Below are 25,397 nucleotides of genomic sequence, written 5' to 3'. Positions count from 1 at the left end.
TGTTGAAACTTTCATGAAGAATCTGCCTAACACTTTCCTTGTCAACTCCTGTTAACTCAGACACTGCTCTGATTGTTAAACGGCGATCTTGTCGAACAAGTTTACCGATTTTTTCAATGTTTGCATCAGTTTTTGCTGACAATGGTCTGCCAGTGCGAGTGTCATCACTGGTGTCTTCGCGGCCATCTTTAAATCGTTTAAACCACTCAAACACTTGTGTTCGCGATAAACAATCATCGCCGTACACTTGTTGTAACATTACAAACGTTTCACTTGCAGATTTTCCTAGTTTGAAACAAAATTTGATGTTAACACGCTGTTCTTTCTGTACACTCAACATTTTCCGATGCACAGACAAAACGTCAACTACTTAAAAAAGACGCCACGGGCAGACTGAGTGCAGGAGGCAGATGAAACTCGAGCAGTAGGCGGAGCGAGAGTCACGTGACAGGCCACGCGACTTTCAGCCTTATTGCATTCGTTTTATTGTTTCACCAGTACTAGTCCGGTTTTTTTCTAGCCACACCTCGTATATCGCTGGCGTCAATGTGTTATATAATTTTGGAAAACGTTTAATGTTCCGAGCATTATGGTCTTTCTGGAAACCGAACATCTCCCCTGTAGCATTTAATGTGGATTCTGCCAACATCGATTTTGTGAAATCGGCTCGCTCTGTTTATTCACGTGGCTAAAATATGGACGTACATCGATATTGACGTCATCTTTGTTGAATTGCGTCAGGCGTTGAGTACAGTTTGGCACTCTTCCCTACTGAACAAAGTAGGAGCATTCGGAAAATCACACCTGCTTCATGACTGGACTTAAGAGTTCCTAGTAAACTGAACATAGCCTGTCGTTCTTAACGGAGAGTTATCTTCAAACGTAAAACTAGCTTCAAGCATACCTCAAGGGAGCGTTATATGATAGTTGTTGTTCACAACATAAGTAACTGATGAAGTGGATAGCGTCAGAGTCTCCATCAGACTGTTCACAGATGATGTTTTTGTGTACAAAAATGGTTCAAATGGCTCTGAGCACTATGGGACTCAACTGCTGTGGTTATCAGTCCCCTAGAACTTAGAACTACTTAAACCTAACTAACCTAAAGACATCACACACATCCATGCCCGAGGCAGGATTCGAACCTGCGACCGAAGCAGTCGCACGGTTCCGGACTGCGCGCCTAGAACCGCGAGACCACCGCGGCCGGCTTTTGTGTACAGAGAACTCATAATTCTAGAAAACTGTACAGAAATTCGCGAAGATGTCAGTGGTTTGGCGTTTGGTGCGGTCTCTGGCACTTTCAACCTCATCATAAACAACTGTAACATATTGCGCATAACGAGGTGATAAAACAAGGTACCATGGGTCTTTGTGTGACGTTGTTTACGGTCTATTCAGGGCACAGTGGACACGAAGGGAAATTTTCGTGGTCTTGGTTTGTCATCGCATCCAGAAAATGGGAGGGTTTGCCAGGTTCTGTGTTTGTCCCCACATATCTCGCCTATGTCTGGAACAGCGAGATCAGCTAGGCGGTAAAACTTTAAATTTGGCTCTAAAGTGTCTAAAATCTATCTCTGTAATAATGCAAAAGCGTGGCGCCCTGCGACGTCATCGTCTGGCTCGGTACCGCTTCAAACAGCAAAGTGCCAACACGTGCGAAAAAGAGGCCAGAGCTCAGAATTTCGCGTGTGGTGTAAGGTGGGTTAACGATGCGACATTGCCGCTAGATTTCACCACAATTCTGCCCAAAGCCACCGTGGACGTGTAACACGATGGGAAGATTGTCATTCCCCCCACTACCACGTCTCACTCATTCCCTTGACGCATCTGCGACGGAGGTCAGAACCGCGACGCCCATCCTTGAAATCAGGCGGTTTACTTATGGGTGGCAGAAGAAAACATTTCAGTCACATCGCTGCTTCGAATCGACACGTAAAGGCCTTAGGAGATGACATAATGAACCCACCCCTTCCACTGGGGCGTTCATTAACACACATTTCGCGATTTAACACGACAGTTTGCAGTGTGATGTGCAACAGATGGACGTTCTTGACGACCTTTGCGCCCCTGACACATCTCAGTCGATTCAGCCCTTCTCTAAGGACATCGTGGAGCTGACCCATTGACCGTTATCGTGGCAAAGAAGTGAGATGTGGGTTAGAAGGGGTGGGTATGACATTCTTTCCGTCGTGTTACACGTCCACTGTGGCGCTGGGCAGAACTGTGGTGAAATTTGATGCCAATATGACATCATTAACCCACCTTACACCTGGCATGAACTTCTGAGCACCGGCCTTTCTCTAGCATGTGTCGATGCGTTGCTGTCTGAAGCCTCACCGAGCCAGAGGGTAACGGCACAGAACGCCAAGCTTTAGCACCATCACATACATAGGTTGTAGGCATCTTTGAGCCAAATGTAAAACTTTTGCCACCTAATGGGTCAAATGACGGTGTTTCAAAAAAAGTCGTCATTTAATTCTTTCTTAGAAACACATCTGGCTCCTCCGACTTGCCAGTAACAACTCCATTTCTGTATGCTGCAGTTCAACTTAAATTAGAAGATTATTAGAAATATGTGATATCTAAGCGGCCAATCACAAATCAAACGTCATTTCTAGTAACATTATTTTTTGCTGAGGTTAAGATTCAGATAAATTAACAGAGTACAATTTTAAGGCTGTGCTACTCAGAATGCCAGTAGTTTTTGTTTGAAATCACTGTTTGTGATTAATTTCTTTACACGGGTTGAGAAGAAGAAGTGAACATGGGCGGTATTGGAAAAAATAACCTTTTTCCCTTAGTCTTCTAAATGGTACGCTGCGACCCACCACGAACTTCTCTCCTATCCCAACTTCTTCTTCACAGAGTAGCACTTGCACACAACGTACTCAATTTTTGTTTGGATATATTCCAATCTCTGTCTTTCCCTACAGGTTTTACCCTCTCCAGCTCCCTGAAGTACCATGAAAGATATTCCTTGACGTCTCAACACATGTCCTATCATTGTGTGCTTTCCTGTTGTCAGTGTTTCCCACACGTTCCTCTCCTCGCCGAAGCTACGGAGAACTTCCTCATCAGTTCACACAATTTTGAACATTCATCTACAGGATCACATCTGATTTTCCGCTTTTCTCCCTACTTTTCCCCCAAAAGTATAAAACAGTAAAAATATTTGGTTGATCAATGTTATTCGTTTCCATCTTGTATGTTAATGTTGTTGGTGGAATATCATGTTGTGTTGTATGTTTATGATGAAATTAATGATTTAAGGACGTTATTTTAATGCATTCATTATTAATTAAATATTTTCTTTTACTTGCTGTCGATAGATTTTACTGAGGTAGTTTGACAGCCTGCATCATCTGCGCTAGAACGATCACTCTGATATGTGATGTTGAAAGGTCTCTGTTGGATTCCTTTCATGTTAATTTCTTAAATCTGTTGTCATTTACGGCATAAATTCCTCTTCTAAATTTACTGTGGTGTTTCTGACTATCTGGGAGGAGACTGAGCAGTGAAACGTGTTACTTTTACACATAAACAAGAACGATCTGTCACACTACTACACTTTAAAACACAGTCTATATGTAATTCATGTCACACAGTCTCATACGGAACCTACATCCGCTTTCTTTTATATACTGTATATGATAAGATACTGTCATCCCCCTTCCCTTCCGTGTGAAAGAATGAATGAGCAAATGTATTTCTAGTTGCATGCTGGATGGTAGCACACAAGCCTGTCTGCTAGAGAACAGTAGGACCAACGTCGGAACAGGTAGCTACGCTTTCTAAAAGCAAAGAGGTTTCTATTCTTGGTATGGTCCTGTCCGTCCCTTGTCATGTTGGTATAGGAAGCTGCCTCACTGGTCACTTCCGTTTGTATTTGTGAGGCACCCCTCAGGTAGGAGCCCAGGTCAGTCTGTCCGCGGCGAGCGTCTGAAGTGGTAAGATCTCCGGCTAAGCGCGTGTCTGCTAAGTCCGCAGGACAATGGATTTCTTAAGTTCAGCCTAACTGAAAATTTAATCACCTTTATTTCAGGTTTAGCTCTAAAATATCTAATGTTATCTTAAATTGCAACGCAGTGTAATTCGCGTGTGAAGTAGTTCAGAATATCTTCCGGTAGTTGCTTTGTCACTACGTTGTGAGTAAAGTGGAACCACGTGTTGATCAGTAACTCTAACTAAGATCATCAATCTTAAATGCGAATGCTCGTGTGATTATAACGTCTCGTCTTGACAATATTTTTCAATATAGCAACTTTTCTTTATGTTCAACCCACGTGGGGTGTACTTTGTGAGACCAGTACCACGTGCTTATACAACTGTTTGACCCATCAGGTTAATAGTAAGACGATAGTAACGAGTTCGAGGTTTTTCTTTAGTAAATTGCGTTTCGATGTAATTTATTTTAATTATCAAAATTATTGTGGAGTTACACTCTGTGTGTAAACCAAGTTGACCACGTGAAGCATGTGGTGAAAGCATCAAAGTAGCCCTCAGCTATTCTTTTCGGGAAGATTTCACAGAGAGTTAGTATGAATTTAGTATACCAGTGTGTGGTAATTTCATGACGGACAGGATTGCGCTACGAACGTAACTTCTTTGGGTGAAAATTGAATCGGTTGGTTGTGGTTAATTTCCTCTTGCATATGTTTCAACGTTCTTTGTGTGTTATTTTATTGAATGCAGTGTTGTATGCAGTCTCCCAATCTTGGCTCCATATTTGATATGTTCCGTAAGATTACAAACTCACATTTTCACAATCCTAAATAAGGCACCAGTTTAATTATGAATCAAGTTTAATATGCTGAAATTTCAATGATCAATGTTAAAATAAATTTCCAAATATAAACTGATTTATTTCTTTTTATTTAAATTCTCTTTTATATATATATATATATATATATATATATATATATATATATCACCGGTTGTCGTATGACTATTAAAAGATTATAATTAATGTTAGTCTGGTTGGGAATTTGATAAGGTAGACTGGATACCTGGTGAAACAGTTGCGCAGTAATGCAAGGTTAACTTCCCCAGACAGCTCACAGCTTTTAACCCGCTTTTATTGTCTATCAGCACCGCTTTCATAGCAAATTAAAGCAACAACGTTACAATGTAACCAAATGATAGAATACACACAACAGAAATCACCAGATTTCTCGTACGATAGATCAGTGACGCTAAACAGTCCCTAAAAAGCCTATCATGTCACTATGACATGTGTATCTTCCTGTTTTCCAATTAACGATGGTATTATTATGTGTGTACACAAAATTTAGAAATAAGACTGTATACTGAAGTCTCTTACAGATATCCACACGAGTAGATGTATTTATTGTAAGCCTATTGTTAGTGGTGTGTTAACAAAACTTAGAGTTGGACGGGTAAATTTGGATTCCCTTTTAGATACCCACAACAGTAAATGTACCAAGCCTGCTCGGTATCACAAGGATCAGTAAATTCAGAGCAAAATTTTGGAATTGTCAGAAATGTGTTGTGTGCAGTCGAAGCAGTCGAAACCTAACTGCAAGTTTCGTAAATTTAGGGTATGGCACAAAATGCCTTCTATTTAGCATGAGTCAGGTATCGACACTGTACATACACGCGATCTGTAATCATGAAAGACAGCGTATAATTTGAATTATATGTCAACGTGAATAATAGCTGCATAAAAACTGGGATAAAATTTGGAGCTGCGTTACGCAGTTGAGCGGGTTCCCCAATGGTAGATGTGATTTTTAAGAGGAATGAGATAATCCTTTCGATGTTAACGTAGTTCGAACTGAACAACTGTCCTTTGCTACATCCACATGTCTACTCCACGTGTATTCCACAATGTGTTCCTCAAGGAACCATCAGGCCATTCCTATATGACTATCTAGTCTGTTCTTTTTCAATACTTTTTCATAATCAATACAGCGGAAGAAATCGTTTTGTTGTTGGTTATGAACTGTTTTCACTTTTACGTGAAATTAATTTAGTCGTATTCCATGAATTTCAAGGTCAGCAGCCTCTGGGTGTGTAAAGAAGTACGAGATGCATATTTAAATGCAATACAATGAATTGACGGAAGCATTGTTTTATTGCAGTGCTGATGTCAAGCATAAGATAGCAAAATTTTAATTTAACCGTTTCTGTGAAGATTGGTGTACAAAGAGGTGCCCAACAGAAATTTCCTCAATTCAAGCCTAAAATGCAACACTGAACTAATAAGACATTTAATATACTGTGGCAGGTTGTTGGATACATGAGCACCCACATATCTGACTTTCTGAATTTTGTGTTAACTCATTGTAGAAACTGGTTCTAGGGCTAGCGTTGTATTCAAGTTGATCATAATTTACTCAGAAAACAGGAATATCAGAAGCGACAACGGGCACAAATGAATATTTTTAGTATGAATCAGTTGTCAAAATACAAAATTATTTGAAACGGCCTCTGCAGTCTTGTCTAGAAGTAGTACCATATATAATTCTTGAATCACGCTTTTGTATTTTGTTTCACTAAAAATTAATGAATAGCAACATGAAAAATAAACTAGCTTCTTAATTATCCAATCACATATAGAGGTAATTATGCACACTGCATATGTAATGAAACTACGGCGCTTAAGCAATTCGAGGCTGTGAGTTTTCCAAACAAGGCTGTGAACTGTCTATAGTGCCGCAACTCGAAACTGTTTACTCTGTGTTTCACTGCTTGAGTAGACTAGGGTTCTGTGAGAAACACTACATTTTATGTATTGAGCCTTGTTAAAATTTAATGACAATACGCTTACCTTGAACCACCTGTTTCCAGACATTTCGTTAACTTTTTAACCAACCATAATGGTTCCACGTGAAAAACAGAGACAATAAGAATTCTTTTCTTAAAACGTATGAATCGGCCGACTGTCTGCTGATTCCGGAGCGAAAAATCTATCGCCAGGCTTTCCAAGATCCACTCGCGGTTTTTCATCATTACCTGCTGAGCGAGTCGCGTTTGATGGATGTTCTGTTGTTACATAAAAACTTGATTGCATTAAATAACAGCCAATGTACAATTAAATACCTGTATATGCTTAACTGGTGGCCTATGGCGAAATTCCGTTAATTTGTTTGGTTTTAGTTGTACTTATATTGTCAACACACTGAAGTATGAAAACGGAAACTAAACATTCTATGCGGCCAAACGTATTACATTCAAGAGTTCCAATCTATGGGAATGACACACTGGAGAAACAAAATTGCATTCAAAGATTTAATTCTGGAAGATGTTACGTTAATCATAATGAAAAGAGGTACAGAGAGGTTTTATAACTTTTTACGAATCGATTACTGGTAGAAGAGAAAAAGACAATCTACGCACATAATAAATTAATGTCCCCCATGGCGTTTTTCTGTCTGTATTTTCAAATTCTGAAGGTGGCAGGGGTCAAATACAGGAAGCGAAAGGCTATTTACAATTTGTATAAAAACCAGATGGCAGTTATAAGTGTAGAGGGGCATGAAAGGGAAGCAGTGGTTGGGAAGGGAGTGAGACAGGGTTGTAGCCTATCCCCGATGTTATTCAACCTGTATACCGAGCAAGCAGTAAAGGAAACAAAAGAAAAATTCGGAGTAGGAATTAAAATCCATGGAGAAGAAATACACTCCTGGAAATGGAAAAAAAGAACACATTGACACCGGTGTGTCAGACCCACCATACTTGCTCCGGACACTGCGAGAGGGCTGTACAAGCAATGATCACACGCACGGCACAGCGGACACACCAGGAACCGCGGTGTTGGCCGTCGAATGGCGCTAGCTGTGCAGCATTTGTGCACCGCCGCAGTCAGTGTCAGCCAGTTTGCCGTGGCATACGGAGCTCCATCGCAGTCTTTAACACTGGCAGCATGCCGCGACAGTGTGGACGTGAACCGTATGTGCAGTTGACGGACTTTGAGCGAGGGCATACAGTGGGCATGCGGGAGGCCGAGTGGACGTACCGCCGAATTGCTCAACACGTGGGGCGTGAGGTCTCCACAGTACATCGATGTTGTCGCCAGTGGTCGGCGGAAGGTGCACGTGCCCGTCGACCTGGGACCGGACCGCAGCGACGCACGGATGCACGCCAAGACCGTAGGATCCTACGCAGTGCCGTAGGGGACCGCACCGCCACTTCCCAGCAAATTAGGGACACTGTTGCTCCTGGGGTATCCGCGAGGACCATTCGCAACCGTCTCCATGAAGCTGGGCTACGGTCCCGCACACCGTTAGGCCGTCTTCCGCTCACGCCCCAGCATCGTGCAGCCCGCCTCCAGTGGTGTCGCGACAGGCGTGAATGGAGGGACGAATGGAGACGTGTCGTCTTCATCTCTCTTCGGCGATGAGAGTCGCTTCTGCCTTGGTGCCAATGATGGTCGTATGCGTGTTTGGCGCCGTGCAGGTGAGCGCCACAATCAGGACTGCATACGACCGAGGCACACAGGGCCAACACCCGGCATCATGGTGTGGGGAGCGATCTCCTACACTGGCCGTACACCACTGGTGATCGTCGAGGGGACACTGAATAGTGCACGGTACATCCAAACCGTCATCGAACCCATCGTTCTACCATTCGTAGACCCGCAAGGGAACTTGCTGTTCCAACAGGACAATGCACGTCCGCATGTATCCCGTGCCACCCAACGTGCTCTAGAAGGTGTAAGTCAACTACCCTGGCCAGCAAGATCTCCGGATCTGTCCCCCACTGAGCATGTTTGGGACTGGATGAAGCGTCGTCTCACGCGGTCTGCACGTCCAGCACGAACGCTGGTCCAACTGAGGCGCCAGGTGGAAATGGCATGGCAAGCCGTTCCACAGGACTACAACCAGCATCTCTACGATCGTCTCCATGGGAGAATAGCAGCCTGCATTGCTGCGAAAGGTGGATATACACTGTACTAGTGCCGACATTGTGCATGCTCTATTGCCTGTGTCTATGTGCCTGTGGTTCTGTCAGTGTGATCATGTGATGTATCTGACCCCAGGAATGTGTCAATAAAGTTTCCCCTTCCTGGGACAATGAATTCACGGTGTTCTTATTTCAATTTCCAGGAGTGTAAAAACTTTGAGGTTTGCCGATGACATCGCAATTCTGTCAGAGACAGCAAAGAACCTGGGAGAGCAGTTGAACGGAATGGACAGTGTCTTGAAAGGAGAATCTAAGATGAACATCAACAAAAGCAAAACGAGGATAATAGAATGTAGTCGAATAAAATCGGGTGATGCTGAGGGAATTAGATTAGGAAATGAGACACTTACAGTAGGAGATGGGTTTTGCTATTTGGGGAGCAAGGAAAGCATTTCTGAAGAAAAGAAATTTTTCAACATCGAGCACAGATTTAAGTGTAGGGAAGTCGTTTCTGAAAGTATTTGTATGGAGTGTAACCATGTATGGAAGTGAAACATGGATGATAAATAGTTTAGACAAGAAGAAAATAGAAGCTTTCGAAATGTGGTGCTACAGAAGAATGCTAAAGATCAGACGGGTAGATCACATAAATAATGAGGAAGTACTGAATAGAATTGGGGAGACGAGAAATTTGTGGCACAACTTGACTAGAAGAAGGGATCGTTTGGTAGGACATATTCTGAGGCATCAATGCATCACCAATTTAGTACTGGAGGGCAGCTTGGAGGGTAAAAATAGTAGAGGGAGACCGAGAGATGAATACACTAAGCAGATTCAGAAAGATGTAGGATGCAGTAGGTACTGGGAGATGAAGAAGCTTGCACAGGATAGAGTAGCATGGAGAGCTGCATCAAACCAGTCTCTGGACTGAAGACCACAACAACAACATGTGAAGGCTGATCTCAGCCACTACTGTAGGGGTTAGGGTATAGTTTCACTAGTAGATAGACTGATTTACGAGGGAAGTTTGTGTGTTCAACATATTACCGCTATGCCAGACAAGTCTTTCGGCCGCAGATACTTAGTGTTACCCGTGCCAATCAGGGCAAGTCGTTAGTATGAAATAAAGAGCTTACAATGCGGCAAACACTAACTTAGTTCCGCAAACGTACTGAAAACACCCCTGAGTTGCGACTGCTTCAGCAGGTCATAATGAAAAGCCTCAAGTGAATCTTAGGAACCCCGATGATGGAGCTTTCGCTCCAAAATACATATTCGGAATTAAAAACCTAAAAATGAGGATATAGACCGTTGACGGATTTTTGTTCGTAAAATACAGGGTGCATCAAAAATAATTATACGATTTAGCTCTTCTATGTTCCTGAATTTTGCTTTTGATGGACGGGAAAGCCAAGAATTTTTGTTTCATACCTCTTCATAGGTGTTCAATCTGACCACCTCGATATGCACGGCATATGTCAATGCGGTATTCAAATTGTTCCCACACTACAGCGAGCATGTCTTGAATTACAGCTTCCACAGCTGCTGTAGTGCGATGTCTCAGTTGTTGTTGGTAACGGAGGCACATAAACAGAGCATTTTATAAAAATGGCTCTGAGCACTATGGGACTCAACTGCTGAGGTCATTAGTCCCCTAGAAGTTAGAACTAGTTAAACCTAACTAACCTTAGGACATCACAAACATCCATGCCCGAGGCAGGATTCGCACCTGCGACCGTAGCGGTCTTGCGGTTCCAGACTGCAGCGCCTTTAACCGCACGGCCACTTCGGCCGGCAGCATTTTATAAGCCCCCCAAGATACACTCAGGTCTGGTCACCTTTGAGGCCAGTAACGTAAGGTTGAATCATTTGGTCCAGTGCGTCAGATCCACCGTTCAGTAACTGTTTGATTTAAAAATTCCCGCACTTCCAAATGACAGTGTGGCGGTGCCCCATCCTATTGGTAAATGAAGTCGTTCGAATCAGTCTCGAACTGTAGGATATCGATATATGTGCTTCCTGTAACAGTGTTCTCGGCAAAAAGAAAAATGGACCATATACCTTATCCCGTGAAAATGTACAAAACACATTAAATTTTAGAGAGTCCTTCTCACGTTGTACAACTTCACGCGGTTGTTCCGTACCCCAATTCTCGCATTATGACGGTACACTTTTCCATTTAAACTGAATGTTGCCTCGTCACTAAACACTAAGCGTGGAAGAAAACTGTCATCCTCCATCTTGCCAAGGAACGAAATTACAGAACTCCACACGTTGCTGTTTGTCACCTTTACGAAGAGCTTTCAGTAGCTGAATGTTGTACGGTTCAATGTGTAAACATCGACGCAACACACGCCATACGGACACCGGGGGCTTGCTGATCTGTCGAGCTGCACGGCGAACGGATTTCTGCGGACTCTTTGTGAAACTATGGCGTATGCGTTCGACGCCTGTGGCAGACACTCGGGGGCCGGCCGGCGATTTGCCTTTGCACAAACAACCTGTTGCTTGGAATTGTTCATGCCATCGTCTAATGCTCTGTGCTGTAGGAGGATCCACATCGTACCTAGTACGAAAGAACGCTGAACAGTTAGTACTGACCCGCAAGCGCAAAACGCACAACACGAAAAGCTTTCCGTTGTCCCGACACCATTTTTACTAGAACTTAAGGGGGCGCACACTGATGCTAACCAGCGGGCACGATGTAAAACTCGAGAGTTTGCTCTTTCCAACAGTACGTTGTTCACGCACCTATCTCAAATACCGTAATAGTTATGGCTGAACGCGAATAGAAAATTTCCTGTCCCAGGCAGCAAGACCGAACCGAAAAGTGAGTGCAGCCGAATGGCAGCCGCGTATACACTCCGGCAGGGCTGAGTGGTTACGTCGGAATGTTGGCCCAGATCTGCGCGCGCGGAACGGTATCAATCGCGGAATCGTGACGACGCGGCGAGTGCGAAATACAAGCGAGCGCCGGCCGCGGCCTCGCCGCCACAAGGACGCCGCTCCTTCTCCTGCCCTGCTCCCGTGTCGCCGATATTCTGGCTGCCGGACACCGGTACGCTCAACTCAAATTGCGAATTGGGACACTGAAAATCAGGACTGCCTACTTTGGACACTTCCGTCTAATAAGAGCGATATTCTTACAAAGAGATGGTTTCCCGAAGAGTCATGTCCACAGGCATCTGCCTATCTGCTTCTATACTCAGCAAGCAATACTTCGGGCACCAATATCACCCCCTCCTCGTCCCCACCCTCCCCCTATCACCCTTCCCCCACGAAAACGTCGACCTACTATCGTGTTCTATGCCCGAAATTTGAACGGTGCGTAGCAAAAACGGTTGTCGGTAAGATTCTGTGTGGGCTCAAATATTACTGATTTTTTTAACTGTTGTCATTTCCGAAGACTTACACTACTGGCCATTAAAATTGCTACACCACGAAGATGATGTGCTACAGACGCGATATTTAACCCACAGGAAGAAGATGCTGTGATATGCAAATGATTAGCGTTTCAGAGCATTCATACAAGGTTGACGCCGGTGGCGACACCTACAACGTGCTGACATGAGGAAAGTTTCCAACCGATTTCTCATACACAAACAGCAGTTGACCGGCGCTGCCTGGTAAAACGTTGTTTCATGCCTCGTGTAAGGAGGAGAAATGCGTACCATCACGTTTCCGACTTTGATAAATGTCGGATTGTAGCCTATCGCGATTGCGGTTTATCGTATCGCGACATTGCTGATCGCGTTGGTCGAGATCCAATGACTGTTAGCAGAATATGGAATCGGTGGGTTCAGGAGAGTAATACGGAACGCCGTGCTGGCTCCGAACGGCCTCGTATCACTAGCAGTCGAGATGACAGGCATCTCATCCGCATGGCTGTAACGGATCGTGCAGCTACGTCTCGATCCCTGAGTCAACACATGGGGACGTTTGCAAGACAACAACCATCTGCACCCAGTTCGACGACGTTTGCAGCAGCATGGACTATCAGCTCGGAGGCCGTGGCTGCGGTTACCCTTGACGCTGCATCACAGACAGGAGCGACTGCGATGGTGTACTCAACGACGAACCTGGGTGCACGAATGGCAAAATGTCATTTTTTCGGATGAATCCAGGTTATGTTTACAGCATCATGATGGTCGCGTCCGTGTTTGGCGACATCGCGGTGAACGCACATTGGAAGCGTGTATTCGTCATCGCCATACTGGTGTATCACCCGGCGTGATGGTATGGGGTGCCATTGGTTACACGTCTCGGTCACCTCTTGTTCGCATTGACGGCACTTTGAACAGTGGACGTTACATTTCAGATGTGTTACGACCCGTGGCTCTACCCTTCATTCGATCCCTGCAAAACCCTACATTTCAGCAGGATAACGCACGATCGCATGTTGCAGGTCCTGTACGGGCCTTTCTGGATACGGAAAATGTTCGACTGCTGTCCTGGACAGCACATTCTCCAGATCTCTCACCAATTGAAAACGTCTGGTCAATGGTGGCCGAGCAACTGGCTCGTCACAATACGCCAGTCACTACTCTTGATGAACTGTGGTATCGTGTTGAAGCTGCATGGGCAGGTGTACCTGTACACGCCATCCAAGCTCTGTTTGACTCAATACCCAGGCGTATCAAGGCCGTTATTATGGCCAGAGGTGGTTGTTCTGGGTACTGATTTCTCAGGATCTATGCACCCAAATTGCGTGAAAATGTAATCACATGTCAGTTCTAGTATATTTGTCCAATGAATACCCGTTTATCGGCTGCATTTCTTCTTGGTGTAGCAATTTTAATGGCCAGTAGTGTATGTGGGAGGAAGGAAATTGTTGTCTGACTCTTCTTGGGATACGCTCTTTGAATACCAATATTTAAAACATCTCTACAATGCACAACAACAGAGGATAACTGTGCGGTCAGTACCCACTTTCTCCTTCCGCTGAGAGATTCGCGACCCGCCCCTGGTCACCATTCACTATTATGTAAGCGTCGATGGGCTGGGAAGACAGAACCGGAAGGCGCTGCAAAATCAGGGATCCCAGGAGACATTGTAGGCTACAGAAGTGCCAAAGCGTTTTTCTCGTGTCCCAACGCCACCGCAGCTGAGAGAGGCAGCCGAAGCCAGTCAACAGTGGCCAACACAGCTTCCAGCTGTTTACGGAAAAAGGCCTATTCCTGCCGAATCAAGGCGCTGTCCGTACCCACCTTTAATGAGTTGTCTTCCATACTACGAGTAATATAACACTAACCTAAGCAGACAGTAGGTGCACTGTATGAGCTGTTGCTGCATTCCTTTCCTTCAGGTTTTGTTCCTGCAGGTCAAAGTATGCACACACAGTGAAAATAAGCTAAAATTTACGCATAAACCTAGAATAAGTTATTATTCACCAGCCAACACAGTTAAATTCACAGATACACTTCACATCTTCAGAAGAGCATGTAAGAACAAAAACTGAACTAAGTCCCGTCTATAAACAAAAATTACTGCTGCTGGAGCGTCCGGTGGGCTCCGTGTTTGCGGCATAAATCATCCTCCACAATATGCGAACAACAATGGTGCTCACATCTACAACATTAAAAGAAGAAATGGCATTTAGTACTCACTACTGACGCCGTAAGCGGTTCAGAAAGGAGTTCAGTAAGCAACTAAAAATATTTTTGATCTTTTTTCCAATGACATAAAATGTCTGACAGAGAGAAAATAAAATTAGAATCTTGCATAAGAGCATTTCGTTTGGACAACTTCTTCTACACTATGGACGTATTTTTTATTAATAACTGGTAGCACGAGTAGAAAGCCAACGGCCTTGGATCGCCGAAGTGAAGCGCTGTCGGGCTGGGCTGATTAGGGAGCATCAAGGCTACCATGAACAACTGAGCTATCGGCTGCAACTTGCAAAACTGTTTGTTGGTAGCTACGGAAAGAGGTACCAGCAACCTATACAAGCAAAAAGAAAACAGCACCAGCAGAAGTGTGACTTGTCAAGTTGGGGATTACTTTCCCGTCTTGGAACGAATATACAATGAGGTGACAAAAGTCATGGGATACTTCCTAATTTCGGGTCGGACCTCCTTTCCTGCCGGTTTAGTGGAGCAACTCGACGTGGCATGGATTCCACAAGTCGTTGGAAGTCCCGGGCAGATATACTGCCTCAATCGCCGTCCATGATTGCGAGTGTTGCCGGTACAGGATTTTGTGCACGAACTGACCTCTCGATTATGTCCCATAAATGTTCGATGGGATTCATGTCGGCGATCTGGGTGGCCAAATCATTCGCTCGAAATGTCCAGAATTTTCTTCAAACCAACTATGGCCCGGTGACATAACATCGTTGTTTGAAAACATGCAGTCCATGAACGACTGAAAATGCTCACCAGGGTGCCAAACATAACCACCTCCAGTCAATGATCGTTTCAGTTGGACCAGAGGACACCGTCCATTCCATGTAAGCAGGCTCACAACATTATGGAGTCACCACCAGCTTGCATTGTGCCTTGTTGACAACTTGGGTCCATGGCTACGCGGAGTCTGCGCCACACTTGAATTCTACCATAAGATCTTACCAATTAAAATCGGGACTTGTCTAGCCAGGCCACGATTTTCCAGTCGATTACGGTCTAATCGATATGGTGACGAGCCCAGGAGATTCGCTGCAGGCGATGTTGTGCTGTTAGCAAAAGCACTCGCGTCGGTCGTCTGCTGCCACAGCCCATTAACGATAAATTTCGACGCACCGTCCTCGCGGATACGTCCCACATTGATTTCTGCCCTTATTTCACGCAGTGTTGCTTATCTGTTAGCATTGACAACCCTGCTCTCGGTCATTAAGTGAAGCTCTTGAGGCACTGGTTTGTCCGTGGTGAGAGGTAATGTCTAAAATTTGGTGTCTCTGCACACTCTTGACAGTATGGATTTCGGAATATTGAATTCCCCAACGATTTCCGAAATGGAATGTTCCATATGTCTATGTCCAGCCACCATTCCGCGTTCAAAGTTTGTTACTTCCCGTCATGCGGCCATAATCATGTCGGAAACCTTTTGAGATGAATCACCTGAGTGTACATGACAGCTCTGTTAGTGCACTGTCCTTTTATACCTTGCGTGCGCCATACTGCGCCATCTGTATATGTGCATATCCCTATCCCATGAAATTTGCCACCTCAGTGTACATTGCCGTTTATGCTCAAATAAAAGTGAGGGACAACACACGTAAGCAGCGATGCAATGTACCATTGTCAGTTAACCATGTTTCCGTACATTTCAAGGTATATAGTTTTTTTACGGTGTCACTTTTGATTTTCTTAAACTAGAAAAATTTTTGAACGTGCTCTAAGGATTTTCTTATCTAATATTTATAGACGCTACAAGCCTTTAATAGTTTTGTCTAACAAGGGGAGGCCGCCAATTGTGAAATTCAGATTCGATTCATACTGCGCATAATAAAAGCTCATGGCCAGAGGTGTAATGTGGCAAAGCACCAAGATGCACTTCTCAGCCGTTGTCGAGAAAATCGACAGTTAAAAGAAACCGTTGCAGTGAAATACTCACTACGATTGATAATTTTCTACAGCGTCGTGGCGCAGCGGTAAGCGCTCGGGTTCGTAATCCGAAGGTCGCCGAATCGAATCTCGCGCCATGCAACCCTTTTTTTAGTATTTGTTTTTTGTAATTCAAATATATCAGTTGCAACAATTATGCATATAATAAGTTGTTGAAAGTCGTTTGTCGTGGAAAAACTGGCGACTTCGAACATCATTATGTTTTCCGCAGACAAAGTTGTATTTCACAAATGTTATTAATTGTCTTCATAATGTTAACCACGTATAGTTAACGGAAGACGTAGAAACGGTATTCCGAAACGAATACGTATAGCGTAAGTCAAACGTTCCAATTAGAATAGAGACCCAACGAACACAAATTTGCTGCGGCAGGTATGAAATATAAACGCCGTTACTCGCTTGTTACACTAGAAGGACAGACGTTGAATGAGCCGAAACGAGCCGCCGCATAACAGCGTAGTTGCCTGCTAATTTCGAAAGAAGGTAGATGCGGTCCGTAGAGCAACTTATAACATCGTCGAAAATCAGTGCGGACGGGAGAGCTTTGGTACACCCTGTTAAAAAAACGGAACAATGGAGGCGGTATAATTGAATTACAAAATAATAATAATAAAAAAATTGTATATATATATATATATATATTTGAATTACAAGAAAATAATAATAATAAAAAATTGCATGCCGCGAGATTGGATCCGGCGACCTTCGGATTACGAACCCGAACACTTACCGCTGCGCCACGACGCTGTAGAAAATTATGGCTCTGAGCACTATGGGACTCAACTGCTGTGGTCATAAGTCCCCTAGAACTTAGAACTACTTAAACCTAACTAACCTAAGGACAGCACACAACACCCAGCCATCACGAGGCAGAGAAAATCCCTGACCCCGCTGTAGAAAATTATCACGCGTAGAGAGTATTTCACCGCAACGGTTTCTTTTAACTGTCGATTTTCTCGACAACGGCTGAGAAGTGCATCTTGGTGCTTTGCCACATTACACCTCTGGCCATGAGCTTTTATTGTGCGCAGTATGAATCGAATCTGAATTTCACAATTGGCGGCCTCCCCTTGTAAGAGAAAAAAATGGGTTCATGACAGGGCTAAAATGGAAACAACAAAGAAAATAGAAACGGAAAGGTGACTTACTTATGTCCAAGAATAATCGGAATCCAGGATCTTGGAGAAGTGGGAAGGTCGTATAAGACTCGCTTGACCTCAATGTGCACGAGGTAACCAAAGTGCCACTCCGGCCATCCTACGACCGCCGAGTGTCGTTCTTTGCTTTTATTCCGTGTCCAAAGCCCGTTCTCGTCCCCTGTTAACTGTGTACTTTAGTACTCAATTAAAATCTCTGTTATTTGTTGTGGGGGACCAATATTCCCATATCATTACTCATAGGGAACATCTCATAACTTCTGATCCCGTCTGCTGCCCAAACGTTCCTACAAGATAGAAATATTATTATCGCAAAACAGTTCAGTTTTCATGTTGGACACAACACGTTTTCCTAGACTCCCAATGATTGATCAGATTTTCTCGCGAAGATGAACGGCCTCAGTTCACGGGCGGTTCTTTTGGTCATCGGGGAAGCCTACCGCAGTATCTGGCATGACTGACCACTGTATAAACATCACCAATTTAATAGCTCTAACCGGATTAAGACCCTGGCGTCCGTTCTTTAGGGCAAGATCTTTTATGTACATTTAGGTTGATCTGAGAGTAGGCTTCAAGCAATAGTGGCTGGAGTCCCTCAGATTTCTGTCATTGTCCTTCTTATTCTCTATACATAGTAATGACACTCCAAAAAGATTTAGTAATGGGAAGGACCTCTTCGTAAACTATGCCGTTCTCTTTAGCAGTTATAGGAGTCTCAGTTACATCGTTATGGATTTTCAAAGCCATCTGAAGGAAATTACTCAATGATAAATATTTGAAAGATCAGGAGGCTACCTAACTGACAAGTTAATATTGACGGAAGGGACATCAACACATCAAAATTGATATTAAACTTACTTAGAATTAACATATTACTGAAGCATGTAATCTTTGTTCATTTATTTCATTTATATCCTCTCCTGAAGGGTAACAGCCTTGGCACTGTAGTGAACTTACTATTGTGGAACATGGTATCTTCCACCTATACTGTACGGTTGTGAAATCTGGCCCATGGCTGCAGGATCACATCTTATTAAACCCTAATTTTTGCAAAGCAATGTCTAGAATAATTACAGATGCTCTTTGGTTCAAGTCTTACAGAGTAATGAGGGAAAAACTAAACTTTTTTCTCGTCACATCATTCTTCCAAAATCGAACAACAAAGAATTACAACTCGCCATAAAATTCGCCCACAGTTCTCCCGTTCTCTTATCATCACTTTACCACGGTACTTTCGACATAAATTATAGAAATATCAATAAACGATTATCCCTTCCTTCTAGAAGGAAGGAACATCTGAGTTTGTCTTTCCGTCGACGTTGAGGTCTTTAGAGACAGAGCACAGCCCTGAATGTTTCAGCAATGGAGAAGGAAATCTGCCGTGGCCTTTGAAAGGAACCATTCCGGCATTTACATGGAGCGATGTAGGTAAATCACGGAACACCTCAATCTGGCTGACGGGACGCGGGTTTGAACCACTGCCCTGCCAAATGCGAGTCCAATGTTCTAACCACTGCGGCACTTCAGTCGGTCTTTTATATTAGATTTCAAATTATAGGACACATTTAAAAGACACTCACTGTAAATCTACACTACCGGTGAAAACTTTTAGGTCACCCATGACAAAAACTATATACTTTATTTCGCCGGCCGTTGTGGCAGAGCGGTTCTAGGCGCTTCAGTCTGGAACCGCGCGACCGCTACGATCGCAGGTTCGAATCCTGCCTCGTCCATGGATGTGTGTGATGTCCTTAGGTTAGTTAGGTTTAAGTAGTTCTAAGTTCTAGGGGACTGATGACCTCAGATGTTAAGTCCCATAGTGCTCAGAGCCATTTGAACCATTTTTATATACTTTATTTCAGTGTACAAACACATCCTATGAACTAAACGGATCAAGAAAACAAGTATTTTCTCTCTCTGTCACTCAGCACAATATCACATGGATTAAATTTTAGCCTCTTCAAAGTATGCACCCTTTGCCCTCAGAACAGTCTCACAAACTCTTTGCGTGGTGAAGATACGGTTTTGTAGTTTTTTTTGCACACATTGCAGTCCAGCACGTCTGTAAATTATTCTACAGATCTTCAACATTATGTGTCCTCACTTTTCTGACATCATCAAGTTGATCACGTAACAGTTCAGTGGGATTTAAGTCAGGTAACTGCCTTGTTCATATTCTTCAGCTCCGCACATTTCTCTTTTCCATTGACACGCCTTCTCCACAGTTTAGAAGTATTTTTGGCATTATTGTCCTGCTGCAGAACAAACCAACACATCATAAGTGGCTCTGAGCACTATGGGACTCAACTGCTGAGGTCATTAGTCCCCTAGAACTTAGAACTAGTTAAACCTAACTAACCTAAGGACATCACAAACATCCATGCCCGAGGCAGGATTCGAACCCGCGACCGTAGCGGTCTTGCGGTTCCAGACTGCAGCGCCTTTAAACGCACGGCCACTTCGGCCGGCCACATCATAAGTCTCTTGCTATATGGAACTGCATTGTTGATCAGTATCCTGTAATATACTTCCTCGTTCAGTATTTCATTAATTTACACTAGACCACCAACTATATCACCAGCAAAACATCTCCGCACCATAACCGAACCTCCGTCATACTTCAGCGTCGGCGTCACCCACTGACTCTTCATACGTTCTCCACGAAGTCGACGAACAAACTTTCGACGATTGTGTCCAAGTACTTCAAACTTAGATTACTCCGTGAATAACACTTTGTGTCATTGCTACATGCTTCAGTTTTTATTTTGCTGTGCCATTGCAACCTTTCACTTAATTTTGTTTGCGTGATAAAGGTTTTTGGCCGCTATGCACACCTTTAAACGTTGTTCACGAAAGTGGTGTTGCACTGTTGACACAGAGATTGGAGGAGCTCGCATTCATCGATGGTGTGTATAACTACCTAACCCTTCATTTCTGAAACATCCTTGCTGAGACAGAAGGCAGGATAGAAACTAACGGAACTTCGAACTATATGGTCACTAGCCCGAACATATTGTCTGACTACTACAAACGTTTCTTTCCAGGGTGATCTGTGGCTATCCTATAGGCAGCTGCAGACCTGTCTAGATCCCTTTGCTTTTGTGCAACACGGAAATAGGTGACCGAGTGATTGGTTTTCCTGACACAGCACAGGTAACAGCATACGCACTTGATACTGGACTATTTGACACGTTATGATATCAAAACATCGTGTCTGTCCATTCCGATGAATTTCTAAGGCATCTGGATGAACATCACGTTCGGTCCTAAATGGAGTCAGTAGAAAAAAAAAATATTTCTGTTGTGTACATACACTCCTGGAAATGGAAAAAGGAACATATTGACACCGGTGTGTCAGACCCACCATACTTGCTCCGGACACTGCGAGAGGGCTGTACAAGCAATGATCACACGCACGGCACAGCGGACACACCAGGAACCGCGGTGTTGGCCGTCGAATGGCGCTAGCTGCGCAGCATTTGTGCACCGCCGCCGTCAGTGTCAGCCAGTTTGCCGTGGCATACGGAGCTCCATCGCAGTCTTTAACACTGGTAGCATGCCGCGACAGCGTGGACGTGAACCGTATGTGCAGTTGACGGACTTTGAGCGAGGGCGTATAGTGGGCATGCGGGAGGCCGGGTGGACGTACCGCCGAATTGCTCAACACGTGGGGCGTGAGGTCTCCACAGTACATCGATGTTGTCGCCAGTGGTCGGCGGAAGGTGCACGTGCCCGTCGACCTGGGACCGGACCGCAGCGACGCACGGATGCACGCCAAGACCGTAGGATCCTACGCAGTGCCGTAGGGGACCGCACCGCCACTTCCCAGCAAATTAGGGACACTGTTGCTCCTGGGGTATCGGCGAGGACCATTCGCAACCGTCTCCATGAAGCTGGGCTACGGTCCCGCACACCGTTAGGCCGTCTTCCGCTCACGCCCCAACATCGTGCAGCCCGCCTCCAGTGGTGTCGCGACAGGCGTGAATGGAGGGACGAATGGAGACGTGTCGTCTTCAGCGATGAGAGTCGCTTCTGCCTTGGTGCCAATGATGGTCGTATGCGTGTTTGGCGCCGTGCAGGTGAGCGCCACAATCAGGACTGCATACGACCGAGGCACACAGGGCCAACACCCGGCATCATGGTGTGGGGAGCGATCTCCTACACTGGCCGTACACCACTGGTGATCGTCGAGGGGACACTGAATAGTGCACGGTACATCCAAACCGTCATCGAACCCATCGTTCTACCATTCCTAGACCGGCAAGGGAACTTGCTGTTCCAACAGGACAATGCACGTCCGCATGTATCCCGTGCCACCCAACGTGCTCTAGAAGGTGTAAGTCAACTACCCTGGCCAGCAAGGTCTCCGGATCTGTCCCCCATTGAGCATGTTTGGGACTGGATGAAGCGTCGTCTCACGCGGTCTGCACGTCCAGCACGAACGCTGGTCCAACTGAGGCGCCAGGTGGAAATGGCATGGCAAGCCGTTCCACAGGACTACATCCAGCATCTCTACGATCGTCTCCATGGGAGAATAGCAGCCTGCATTGCTGCGAAAGGTGGATATACACTGTACTAGTGCCGACATTGTGCATGCTCTGTTGCCTGTGTCTATGTGCCTGTGGTTCTGTCAGTGTGATCATGTGATGTATCTGACCCCAGGAATGTGTCAATAAAGTTTCCCCTTCCTGGGACAATGAATTCACGGTGTTCTTATTTCAATTTCCAGGAGTGTAGTTCCGCGTAGTCAGCGCGTACACAACTTTCCCAATAGAGCGCGCCTCGCTAAGCACAACAGCGCAGGCGCAGCGCTCGTCCGTCTCCGCACTACGAGATGGCGCTGTCTTAGAGACGGACCAAATTCAGCTTCCGCTGATCCGCGTATTAACATGTAATGCATCCAATGAGATCGCTGCTAACGTAGAACCTTTTCTCCTCGCGGATCACATTCGCGCAGTGATACCTGAACGCGCGAGGTATTATAACCAGTGTACAGACCTCCGATTAGTCAGTCTGCATCAGTCTGCATTAGTCTGTAGTCAAGTTTCAGTCTGCGCCTAATAAGATTATCATATTCCTGTACATAGCCATGAAGATAATGAATAGACATTTTGTCAAGTATCAGAGATATGTGAAAATAAGATTAATGTACCAACACCAAAGGAACTTCAGATTGTCAATTGTAAATAGCATCCAGAACCAAGTTATGTTATTTTTATGCTTGTTATTATTTTAATAAATGTGAAAAATAATCAAGTTCTGTTTAAAGTTGGTCACCGTCAATCTGCTACTCTAAGCGTGCAAGTGGCATTTCTATCGTCTGACCTAACGGCAGAAGATAAACACGCCACGATAAGACCACGAGACATATTGCTGACACTCGCCTACTTCGTTAGAGCGACAAGTCAAATAATCTGATGGTGTGTGTACCGAAGGTCTTACAGTACGCACACCACAATTTCCTATCGTCTCTGACTGCACTACTCGTCCACTGAGTACCTGGTCTCGAGAAACCATTCAATGATACTCGCTGATTCCCTCAGGCACTCCACGAGATAGGATGCTCCGCACATTGTTTTAAAGATGAAGCCGGAGAAGCCAGCGAACTGGTGCATAAATGTTCAAGGAAAGGCAAGGCAGCACGGCCACATGTTACCGGCGGGTCCCTCGTCATCGCTGTATCTGTCAACCGGGCCCCCACTCCGCGGGGACAAGTTCGTGTTGCGCAGTCTCTCAGTGCTACCTGCCTAGTACCAGCCCAATGGAGCCTCACCTCTTCCGCTGTCATTCGCTGGCTCATTACACGTGGACTGTCGTTCCTCGGATTCAGTAACTTCTTGCCTATGATCCTCTGTCGATAAATATACAGGGTGTAAAGTATTTAAACCGACAAACTCTGGGAGGTTGTAGGAGACATCAAAACAACGGCTCCGAGTTGTGGCGTGTAACATGGCGGTGTATAATGTAACTATATCATTGCTGTAATGGAGTTTCGAACTCGAAAAGTTCGTCCGCACATGGACTACCCTCTCCTTCAGCTCGACAATGTCTGAGTACACAAGAGCGCTGCGACATCTGTAACAGTCCGACTCCTTGGGTTCACTAATACTGACCATCAGTCACTGATCACCCTCCATACAATACCGACTTAGACTCATCCGTTCTTCATCTGCTTCCAAAAGTTAAAGAGCACCTTCTATGACTTCACTTTGACAGGGATGAAGCGGTGCAAGTAGAGGTGAGGTTGTGGCTTCGTCAACGCAGTCAGACATTCTGCAGTGAAGGTACCAAGAAACTACTCTGTCGGTGGTAGAAATATATTTGTCACCAGGGTGAAAACGTCGAGAAATAAATAAAAATGGCTCTGAGCACTATGGGACTGAGGTCATCAGTCCCCTAGAACTTAGAACTACTTAAACCTAACTAACCTAACTAACCTAAGGACATCACACACATCCATGCCCGAGGTAGGATTCGAACCTGCGACCGTAGAAACAGCGCAGCTCCAGACTGTAGCGCCTAGAACCGCTCGGCCACGCCAGCCGGCTGAGAAATAAATATGCAGACATGAAGAACAAATATGTAAAATGTTAATAACGTTCGATTTATTTAAAAAGTTTAAAGAGTTTTCACATTAAAAATTCGGATGCATTCCTTCTCAGCACATCCTGAAACAACATCTGTCTTTATGGTGATTAGGTTTTCGTCTCTTTTCACTTCACAGTAATCACACAAATGCCATATATGAAGTGTTAACACATTGGACTCGTATTTCGAGAGGAAAGCCGTTAAAATGACAGTCCGGTCAGATTTAGGTCTTCCGTGATTTCCCAGAATCACCTAACGCAAATTTCGCGGTGATTCCCTTATACTTCCCCAGCTCGAGCTTGTGCTGTGTCTCTAGTGACCTCATCTTTCAAATGATGTTAAACATTAATCGTCTTTTTTTCTTGTGCTGTACCTATATTCACGTTGGCACTGAGAAACTCATTCTCGCTACCAAAATACAAATTAACTTTCTACGTTTTTTATGCTGTACTCTTCTTATTCACTATCCAGACTTATCAAAGAAAACTACAATTGTTCTGCTACCTAACAAACGCAAAGTTTTAGAAAGCGATTACGTGCTATGTTCGTTCGGTATCTACAGTGATTAAGCACCTGCGTAAATCTGAAGCCTTATACAAGTTGTTCAAAAACCAACGAAACCTTATACGAATATGATAAAATTGCAAAAATTGTTGAAAGCGGCGCACATTACGCTGCTCACCTAAATGAATGGGACGTTTTATGTTGTCAAATACATGCTGCAACGGTCACTGAGGGATTAAAGAAAAACATCATTGAATTTCTTCCTGCAGTTTGGGAATGGCATGAAAATGAAATTTTTAAGCAGCAACCTGAAGGTTTCCCCAGAAGAAACAGGCGAGAGAGGGTAATATCGGTATTTAGTTTGGCGTGACATATTTCGGCGGCATGCGCCCACCACTGAGTGCGCTTGTACTAATTATATATAAACAGGTCAAACAATTAAAAATAAATTATACATGAGCTTTACGTATTACAATATGTTAGTTCTACTATAATCATATTATATTTTGTATGACGTTTGTCATACGTGGCATGTTATTCCAGCTAACGGCCTTGCTACAGTGGTAACACCAGTTCCCGTCATATCACCGAAGTTACGCGCTGACGGGCATGGCTAGCATTTGGACGGGTGACCGTCCGGGTCCACCGAGTGCTGTTGGCAAGTGGTGTGCACTCAGCCTCTGAGGCCAATTGAGCAGCTACTTGACTGAAAAGGAGC

The sequence above is a fragment of the Schistocerca nitens genome, chromosome 3, assembly GCF_023898315.1.
Source record: "Schistocerca nitens isolate TAMUIC-IGC-003100 chromosome 3, iqSchNite1.1, whole genome shotgun sequence".
Classification (NCBI taxonomy): domain Eukaryota; kingdom Metazoa; phylum Arthropoda; class Insecta; order Orthoptera; family Acrididae; genus Schistocerca; species Schistocerca nitens.
This window is presented reverse-complemented; position numbering follows the sequence as displayed.